Source organism: Balaenoptera borealis, assembly GCF_965194805.1.
Source record: "Balaenoptera borealis genome assembly, chromosome: X".
Lineage (NCBI taxonomy): Eukaryota > Metazoa > Chordata > Mammalia > Artiodactyla > Balaenopteridae > Balaenoptera > Balaenoptera borealis.
Window position 1 is genome coordinate 124,357,500 of NC_138881.1, and position 10,572 is coordinate 124,368,071.

A 10,572-nucleotide genomic window follows, 5' to 3' on the forward strand; every position below is an offset into this window, starting at 1 on the left:
ATCAGATCAAGCCTCGAGATACAACAACCAATTCATAAGAAACACTAAGGACAGAGGAACATCTTAAGGTAAGCCATGGAGATTCAATCAGCCAAATCCAGATTGTGAGACTCTATAGGAAAACACCTTGGCTTCTTCAGCAAATAAATTATGAAGGGAAAAAAAAAAGATGGAGAGGGTTCCTACAATTTTAGAGTTCTGAAAGACATATTAACCTTAACCAATTGTAATGTATGGGCTTTATTTGTATCCTGATTCAAACAAACTGTAGTGTGTGTGTGTGTGTGTGTGTGTGTGTGCATGCACGCGCACACGCACACACGTGTATAATTGGAAATTTGAACACTGATTACTGCACTATTTATATTTGATAATGGTATTTTGGTTTTGTTATAAAAATATTTCATGTCTTTTAGAGATACATACTGAAATATTTATGGATTACCTGATTTATGAAGTCTGGGATTTGCTTTAAAAAAATACAGGAGATATGAAGTAGATGGGGCCAGAGATGCAACAAAACTGGCCCTGAGTTGATAATTATTGAAGTTGGATAATGGGTATATGGTGGTTTATCAAACTATCCTATTTTGTATATTTTTAATTTTCCATATTTTTAAGCTCAAGTTCAAGCTGTTGGAAGTTTAGCGGTAGAGAGAGGAGGGAAGGTGGAGGTCCTCTCAGGACCGAACCCTCCTGTAAGCAAGGGAGCTGCCATCATTGGAAAAATCTGCCTCCTGGGACCTCCTTCTATTTGGCGCTCAGGGGCACGTGACCCCTGCCTGGCTAGACCTTCAATGCCCTTCCGCCACTCTGACTCCCATCTCCAGTGATCTAAAGCTTCTCAGCAGAAGCCCCTTACTCCTGAAACAAGGAAGACAAACTTTCTAAAAGAGCCTCTCCGCTCAGAAGACTAATCTGAAACACAGCTTAGTGGTGCTGGGAGTTTTTAATTATTGTGGCTGTCAGTTGATGTAAATATTTTAATGAATGGTTTTATTATGCTTCTGTCTTGAGGCCTTAGGCACAAAGCCCACTTCTAAAAATCAGATGTTCTTGCAACCATATTTCTTTAGCATTTTAATAGTTTGCAGAGAACATCCCAATCACGGTCATTTGTTATAGTTCATACTGAGAGATGACAGCAGGGGCAGTTTTGTGGAAAGAACCTTGAACCAGATCTCAGAAGTCCTCAGTTTAAAGTCCTGGATATCAATTTTGTGACTTACTGGCTGATGAGCTGGGGCAAGCATCTTAACCAATGTGAGCCTCTTTCCTCATCTGTAACATGGAGACGAGGAGCCCGACTGAAACTGGTGTTTGGAGAATCTAACTGAATAATATGTGAACATATTTTCTAAACAGTAAAGTGCAAGATACATAAAAGACAGATGCTCATTTATACAAGTGAAAAAAATGCACAGTAATGTGAAAACCCACATTACTAGTTATTGAATTCATCAAGACATACTGAACTTTCCTCATCTTCTTAGGCAGAACTCTCTACCCTTAATTCTTAGAGCCTGCTTGTCAGCTGGGTCTGTGAGCAACACACACCCACATACCACACACCACATAACCACATAGACACAGGGGATGCCGAAGTTTGGCCTCTGTACACGACTACCAAACTGAATCTCAGAGACAGAGTTTTGCGTGAAGTAGAAAAGAATAGCTTGATTGCTTTGCCAGGCAAAGGGGACCACAGCAGGCTAATGCCCTCAAAACTGCGTGTCCCAACCCAGGGGGCGTTGTGAGGAGTTTTATAGTCAAGGGGCAGCGTTATCAGGGTGTGTGCAGGACCCATATTCTTTTCAATCTAGAGATCTTCTGGTGTCAGGTGGTCTCCTGATCTGTGGTTCTCGAGGTTACTGAACTGTGACCTTCTCTCTGGAACATCTTCCGTTTGTTGGGGGGTTTAGTTCTTTAAAGAGCTCAAAGATATTGTTAGGTGTATCCCTTGAGGAGGAACCAGGACGCTGCCCCAAGGCTATACTATTGTTTCCGGACTGCTCCTCCCCTGTCTCTGCAACCCCTCCCTTCCCTGATTAGCAACTATTTGAACCTGCCCTTTGGAACTCAGGGGACACAGAAAGGCTTTTGTGCCCAGGAGCCCCACAGGGTCCTGCTCAGTTTCACAGAGGCTGCCATGAAGGACCCTCAGTACATACTTACTACACTAGAATGAACTGGAACGCTCTCTTGGCTCTTTCCCCATCCAAACTGCATTAAGCCTCCAGTTCCAGGGCCCTCTGAAGGCTGCTGCATCCCATCGTCCAGACAGATCCCACAAGCCAGCACACAGCCCCTTCCTTGCACCCATGGGCATCTGCAGTGGCACCTGACAGCGGGCTCTTTCATCTTGGATGGTGATTTGGAATTACCCAGATTTCCAATCCACTTCGTTTTACTGACTTGAAACTTCTCCTTTTATTAGAATTTGACTTGGGTATGAATCATAGATATGAGGTTCTTCTCTTCATTTTTAGAGATTGGTTATTACACCAGGAATGCTGCTACTTTAGAGGGTTCTTACTCTTGTTCCAGAAAGGAAAGATGTCTAGGAAACAAGACCTGTACACGAGTCACAGCCATAGTCATGAGCAGATGGGATTATAAGTAAAATTGGACTGGGCCCAGCTTGGGCAAACGACTGGCACAAGAAGTGCCAGAGTGTGGGACTTCCCTGGTGGCGCAGTGGTTAAGAATCCGCCTGCCAATGCAGGGGACATGGGTTCGAGCCCTGGTCTGGGAAGATCCCACATGCCGCGGAGCAACTAGGCCCGTGAGCCACAACTACTGAGCCTGCGCGTCTGGAGCCTGTGCTCCGCAACAAGAGAGGCCACGATGGTGAGAGGCCCGCGCACTGCGATGAAGAGTGGCCCCCGCTTGCCACAACTAGAGAAAGCCTTCACACAGAAGCGAAGACCCAACACAGCCAAAAATAAATAAATAAATAAATTTATTTTAAAAAAAAAGAGAAGTGCCAAAGTGTGGCAAAAGTCCTATAACTGGTAGAACCGGGCAAAGTTCAAGGAAGTTGGAAGCAACAGGTCCAACAGAGTCTAAGGTTTCTGTTTACCCTTTGAGAGAGGAGTGGGCAAAGACATCCGGATATCCTGGCTAGCTTTTTGTAAGTTGCTTAGACTAAGGATGTGTTTTGACTACTGCCTCTGAGCTTCACCCTAGTCACTTTCAAAGCTGATGTTGACCACCTCTGGCCTGGCTTAGAGCTCCAAGACACCTCAAAAATAAAATGACGCAGAAAGGCATGAAACAAAGGGCAAAGATATACCTACAAATGCAAAGTAAACAGGATTGGCACTATTACTATCAAAGTGAGTTCAATGCAGCAGAATTAAGCAGAAGAGAGATTTTAAATAAATAAAATATATGATCCACCAAAAAGTTATAATAGTTATGACCCTAAACACACCAAACAATCCAGCATCAAAATTCATAAAGCAAAACTTCTAGAACGGGGGGAGATGAAGCCAGCGAGGTAGACGGGACCCACATGGTAGAGAGCTTTGAATACTTCTGAAGGAATCTGCATCCTATAGCAGACAGGAAACCAAACAATCTCTCTGCTCCTTGGCTACACCTTATATGTTCCTGTTTGTGTCAAGCTGTGTCTGTAACCAATACAAGGGAGCTGCGCCTTACCTCCAGTATCAGCTACAGAGGACACCCAGCACGCACTACTCTAGAATGAATGGGAATGATCTCCACAACCCTTTTCTCCATCCAAACTATGCTCATTCTGGAAGACACAGATCAGAGCCCATCTCCTAGGTGAAGTCTTCCCACCCCAAGTCCTCCATGGCCTCTTCGTCTCACCTCTGAGATCCTGGCATGATGATCAGTAGAACTCTTTGGGAAATTAATCACACTCTGCCTTGTGACTTATCTTCTTTTGTATTATCTATGTGAACTAGTTCTTGAACCTTGCCTTGTCATTTCACAACTTTTCACAAGTTCATGTTCATCTCCCCAATTTGGCTATACATCTCAGAGGTCTGACCTGGTCTGCTATTTCTATGCACAGAGGAGTGTCACGCAGAGTGCTTTTTGAGGGAGAGGACTCTGGGGCAGTGAGTGGATGGGCCTGAGAGTCAAGAGGCTTCCTCTGATAGGAACCTGCTGTAATCATCCAGGACAGTAGTAAGGAGATGATATTTGCTTGTGCTATAAGAGGCATGGGAAGGGATTCAATGGGAGTGAATTTTCCGGAAAAATCAGCAGGGCTGAATGGGCTAAGAAGAATAAGAGTCAAGGATATCTCCCACTGAGCTGGTCACGATCTCCAAGGTTCCAAGCATGAGGCTGACACCCATGACCCAGATCAGCTAAGCCCTTCACACCACGAAGGCACATATATGAGACTTAGACTCTGAGCCATTTTCTTCGTTGGTTGAGGGCCAAATGATCCAGTGGCTCTGATGGAACGAGGTATGGCACGAAGACAAAGGAAGAGGAGCCCACCAGAGGCCACCCTCCGGCAAACCTTCTGCCTGCGGTCCTGACACTTCCAACTCCCCACCCAGATCATCCAAGCCCTTTGCAAACCAGAAGGTAAAGATCCCAGTTGGGCGGGGGGGGGGGGGTGCACAGGACACCCTTGGGCTTCCAATACCAAAGATAAGATATAAGCCGACCCTGGCTGGAGGCCACCAGCTCGAGATGCCAGACCAAAGGGGCTCCCCAGAAAGCACAATTTCCCCCACGCCCCACGTGCCCGTAGCAACAGGCATACGGGTCACCAACACAACTACCCCCCTGCAGTGCCTAAGAGAACAGGCCCTTGAGAGCTGGCCTCGGTGCCCCCAGGCAAAAGGAATGGTTCCCCCCAGACCACTGGTTTGGACGTCTCTGGGAAAGGCAGCAATGAAAGGAAACCCACAGGGACCTGGGAGCCAGAGAAACCTGAGAGAGTAGCTTTGTGACCTTGCGCAAATCATTTCCCATCTCTGGGCTCGAGTATCCCTCTCTGTAAAATGGCAATAAAATGGTAATAATACTTACCCAACAGGTTGTTGCCAGGGTTAAACGGCGCCCAGCACAAGGAGGCACTCAAAAAAGTAAAAATAATTATTGCTGTCACTCTGCATCGTGGTAAAGCCAGTCAAGGGAAAGTCTAGAAAGAGAGGCAATCTGTGAGTCTCTGGAGGACTGAAACGGGATTGCTGGAAGTCTTCCCCTCCCCCAACACGCCGCGTACACATCCGCGCATGCTCACACAGGCCGCCCACGGGCTGGCCTGAGGCCTGAGCAAAGCCCCGCCCCACTCTGCCTCTTGCACAGGTGAGGCTCCTAATTGCGGAAAACATCTCCCCCGGAGACCCAGCCGAGGTTAACTCCCCTTCCTGCCGGCGGGGCCTGGAGCTTGCATCTTATTTGCATACTGATCCACAGCAGTTGGAGAAGTGTGGGATTTTGAACCTTGTGGGTGTGCCAGGGTATCCCTTGCCAGGTAGAAAAAATTTCAACGTGCAGCCGAATTTCAATCTTCCAGCCAATTCGATCTGCCTTCTCCCTGGAGCTACAACCAGAGAAGTGGCTTGAACTCTGCTAGGAGCTTGCTAGCACCACAGGAAATTCTCTTGCAGAGATTCAAAGAGTCAGTGACCCAAGGGTTTTCCAGTGCTTTCCAGATTCTAAGGCACTTTCACAACTATTATATCACACTTAGTCCTCTGAATAACCCTGTGAGGTAGGTATGAATAAACCCATTTTACAGAGCAGGAGACTGGGCTTAGACACGTAAAGTGCTTCATCTGAGCTTGCGCGCGCGCTCTCTCTCTCTCTCTCACACACACACGCACACGCACACGCACACACACACAGCCCTAGTGGTTTCCAAGCTCAAATTCAAACACAAGTCTGGACTCCACACTCCTACCCCGCTCCACTACCTCTTTTCACTTCCTTCTTTCTTCTTTACTACCCAGCCAACAGTCTCCATCATCCCCTAATTTAGTCTCCTTTTCTATGGCTCCCGGTCACCTAAGGAGTTTTATGGCCAGACTGCAGCCAAGCCCTCAGGCCAGGAAGATGAAGATTCCTGCAAGTACTGACCTGGCAGCTTCTGTTTTTAACAGTTTAATTTCAAAGGAAATGGACCTCACTTAACTAAATTTCCTTTTCTATTTTTTTCTAGCTATTAAAGAACTTGCATATCTAATAAATATTTAATAGGAATTCCCCTCCAGCTGAATTCAGGCCCCTCAGCATCTCATTACCATGTCTTAGAATAGTATCCTCATTGTCACTTGCTTAATTATGCTAAGAAAGAGTTGAATTGTGTAGCTGTTGGGATCAGAAAGCGATTAAATTCACTTGGCAAGACATTGGATATCTCATTATGATCCTCATTTAGCACTTCTAATGGAGTTATTTTTTTCCCCCAATACTGACTTGGGAAAGGCTTGCTTGGTGGAGCTAAGTATTTCCTTAAGCCTTGCACAACTTCGCACTGTGCCAGAAAAGATCAGAAGTTACTTCACACATCATTTGCACTCCCAAGAACACCAGCCGCCCGACGAGCAACAACACAGGAGCCTGGAGAAAGGGGTGGGGCAGGTGGGCTTTTCAGATCAGGCAGTGCCCTCTGATGTTTGAATTCCTTCTTCAGCATCATCCTCGAGGGCTAGGCCAGGCCCTGCTTGGATTCCTCCAATGTCAGGAAACTGACTTCTCCCTAAGGCAGCCTGTTGGCTCTTTGGACCCCTCAGTAAGTTCTCCGTTGCTTTCAGTTACTGGTCCTCTCCCTGCCCTCTAGATCTTCCCTGCTTTTTTGGATAACAGAGAACTCTTACCTCTCTCTTAGAAGATCCTTTGGCGATTTGGAGATTCTGAAACTCAGCAGGACCCTGTGGGGCCCTCCTGGATACAAAAGCCTTTATGTGTCCCCTGTTTCTGGCTTGTAGGAAAAAGGCTTCAGCCTCCTAGACCTTCCCTGAGTTCCAAAGGGCAGATTCCAACAGCTGCTAATCAGGGAAGGGAGGGGATGCAGAAACAAAGGGGGAGCAGTCAAGAAGCAATAGTGCAGCCTTGGGGCAGGGTCCTGGTTCCTCCTCAAGGGGTATATCAATACATAACAATACCTTTGAGTTCTTCTGCAGGAACTAAGGCCCCCAGCCAGGCGGAGGATGGTAACTTCCAGCTGAGCACAAGATTCCTGGAGCCCCGGCCTGTTACCTCACCACCAGCAGTCAAGTTTGCCAGGCCCACTGCTCTAAGCCCAGCACCTACTCTCGTGGGTAGGCACTAGAGAAGAAAAGAAGGGAGGGAGGGAAGGAAGAAGGGAGGAGAGCATAATTTGGTTGAGGAAGAGACTGGAAATCATGTCAGATGAAGAATGAAGGAGACAAGGATGCAGAACCAGGAGGAGAATACTCAGAGGGGCCATGGGAGAAATTGTTGTTGAACACAGAGACACTGATGCTAGTGACAGAAGCAGCGTGTGAGTAACGACAGGAGCAGCAGCTAGGATTTATTGAACGTGGACTCTGCACCCACCCTGTGCTAGGAGCGGCCCACGGATTACTTAGTCCTCACGACCCCATTCTACAGAGGAAGCAACGGAGGCACAGAGAGGTCAAGTAACTTCTCCAACGTCACACATTAAGTAGCAGAGGGAGGCTGTAAACCCATAGAATAAATACACTGTTATTCGGGCCTCTGAGAATGGAAACAAGATTTGGATTCAATCCCCCGAGAGTCCTCTGACCAGTCGAGACAGAGCACAGCATTTCCCTCCTGAACACTCTGTGTCCTCATTCCCATCTGAGCGCCTCTTTCTTGTCTTAGGGCCATGACCCCTCCACGTGCTGCTTCTTCTGAATGTGCTGACCACTGAACTCAGAGATGCTGCTGGTCTATTGCTAACCCCAGCGGCCCCTCACTGAGCTGCCGCCCTGCCCTGCCCCTCGCCTGGACCGCCTCTCAGCTCCTTCTGAAACAGGAGGGAAGGGGGCAGGGCACAACCTTTAAAAGAAGGACATAGCCATAGGGCATGACAAAAACTGGTTAGAACCCACTAGGTCCAAGATGGGTGGAAGATTTGACTTCCAGGGGACCTTGAGCCTCATTATAGGCTCATTGTAATACATTAGCTGCTAAATGACACACCCACCAGCGCCATGACAATTCTGAGGCCAACCATAAAAGGTCAAAAAGTGGGTGGTGGCCCAATTCCTGGAAATCCCCACCCCTTCCCTGAAATATTTGGAATACTCCTCCTGCTCATTAGCCTATGAAATTACCTGCTCCTATAAAAACTGACAACCCCATACCCTGGGACCGCTCTCGCCTTATGAGATGGCCCACACTCTGTCTGTGGGGTGCATTTCTCTCTAAATAAATCCACTTCTTACCTATCACTTTGTCTCTCACTGAATTCTTTCTGCCATGAGACATCAAGAACGTGAGCTTCATCAAGTCCTGAGACCAGGTGTGTGATCTCAATTAAAAGACCGTGGGTTCAAGTCCCAGTCTGAGATACACGGTTTCACTTCCAGGCTCTTGCACCCTGGCACATGTGCCTGCAGGACCAGGGGCTGGCCAAAGAGAACTGGCTCTTGGAAGAGTGACGTAAAAGGAGGTTCCCAACTCCCCCCAGCATCTCTGGGCCTTATGCTTTGGAAAAACTTGCTTCTTCTCCACACGAATGAAATAGACACAAGAGTGGCAAGTACACCTTCTCAAGCCTGAGCGAACCGGATTCTGTTCCCGTCTCTTCTGTGGGAGACCCCATCTGAGAGAAGGTGCACATCCCAGGGAGGGGGGATGGGTAGCCAAGGGGCCGAGTTAAAAAGCGTGTAACCCTCTGATTTCCAAAGGGAGGCTACTTTTTGGATAAGGAGGATCACCTTGACAACTGAAATAGGCAGCCCCAGTTCTGCCACCAAGTTGGAGCAAGCTGACCTCTGTGGGCCCTTCCAGCTTTAAGATAGGATGGGTTCAAGCCCAGTTATTAAGTGCCTCGTCTTCCAGGAACATCCTTGCGTCCCTGTGGAGAAGGGGTGAGCCGGGCTCTAGGGGAGAGTGATGGAAGAGGTAGAGGCAACCCTCGGGATGCAACACTTCAGCCTCCCTGAGACCTCCTTTTTGCCCTCTTGCTGGCTGTTTGCAAGCCCGGTCCCAAGCCCTGGGAAGCACTGACACCATGCCGCAGGCCAGAGGGAGGGAGGCCTCACCTCAACCACAGGCGGCCTTCTGGCAACTTCCAGGATGGCTGACCCAGTCCTTGGCCAGCCACCTGGGCTCCGAGACCAGAGCTCCTTCTAGTCGTCCTCTGCCCAGACCAGGGAGGAGACAGAACTTTCCAGAAACATACGGAACCATTGTTAGTATTCGCCACTCAGGGTTATTGCCTGTCCTCAAACAGAATATGGAAGGCAGCGTGGTGATGTTTGAAAAGAAAGGGTGTGACTCAAAGGAACACAGAGAGGGACTTCCCTGGTGGTCCAGTGGTTAAGACTCTGCACTTCCAATGCAGGGGGCACAGGTTTTTTTTTTTTTTTTTAAAGGAATTCCTTTATTTTTATTTTTTATTTATTTATTTTTGGCTGTGTTGGGTTTTCGTTTCTGTGCAAGGGCTTTCTCTAGTTGTGGCAAGCGGGGGCCACTCTTCATCGCGGTGCGCGGGCCTCTCACTATCCCGGCCTCTCCTGTTGCGGAGCATAGGCTCCAGACACGCAGGCTCAGTAATTGTGGTTCACGGGCCCAGTTGCTCCGCGGCATGTGGGATCTTCCCAGACCAGGGCTCGAACTCGTGTCCCCTGCATTGGCAGGCAGACTCTCAACCACTGCACCACCAGGGAAGTCCAGGTTTTTTTTTTTAATTAATTTATTTTATTTTATTTATTTTGGGCCGCGTTGGGTCTTCATTGCTGTGCACGGGCTTTCTCTAGTTGCGGCGAGCGGGGGCTACTCTTGGTTGCGGTGCGTGGGCTTCTCATTGCGGTGGCTTCTCTTATTGCGGAGCACAGGTTCTAGGTGCGTGGGCTTCAGTAGTTGTGGCACGTGGGCTCAGTAGTTGTGGCTTGTGGGCTCCAGAGTGCAGGCTCAGGAGTTGTGGCGCACGGGTTTTGTTGCTCCGCGGCATGTGGGATCTTCCCGGACCAGGGTTTGAGCCCGTGTCCCCTGCATTGGCAGGCGGATTCTTAACCATTGCACCACCAGGGAATCCCAGGGGCATGGGTTTGATCCTGGTTGGGGAACTAAGATCCCACATGCCACGCCACGTGCACGGCCAAAAAAATATATATTTTTTAAAATATATGTATACAAAAGGAACGCAGAGAGTGTCACGGGGATTGACCTGCCAGCTGACAGACCAAAGGCCAAACAAGCTGGCACTCACTTGGGTGAATATACGGGGCCTGGGCCACATCTCTAAGCTTATATGCTGATATTATCATGACCTCAGGGTTGATTGGATGGGGCGAGCTCACCCACATCCCGAAGGCTGTCAAGATCCTAGGGAAGGAAATTAAAAGACTCCTACTGGATGACACTAAGAACTAAAAGTGCCAAGGAGCCTAGACCGTCTCATCCATGGGTCCC

The 10,572-nt window shown here is 48.4% G+C and overlaps 1 protein-coding gene across 2 annotated transcripts in view; it reads right to left on the minus strand.

The window, feature by feature from the left end:
* The window catches only part of LOC309620100 (uncharacterized protein), a 171,493-nt gene extending 161,976 nt beyond the window's left edge, over nt 1-9,517 (minus strand). Inside the window, exon 1 of one of the 2 annotated variants that reach the window (XR_014239413.1) lies at nt 5,026-9,517. The gene's annotated coding sequence lies outside the window, so the exon portion shown is untranslated. The remainder of the gene's footprint in view (nt 1-5,025) is intronic. The other variant, XM_082376195.1, reaches the window with a different exon arrangement.
* Between the last annotated feature and the right edge of the window lie 1,055 nt (nt 9,518-10,572).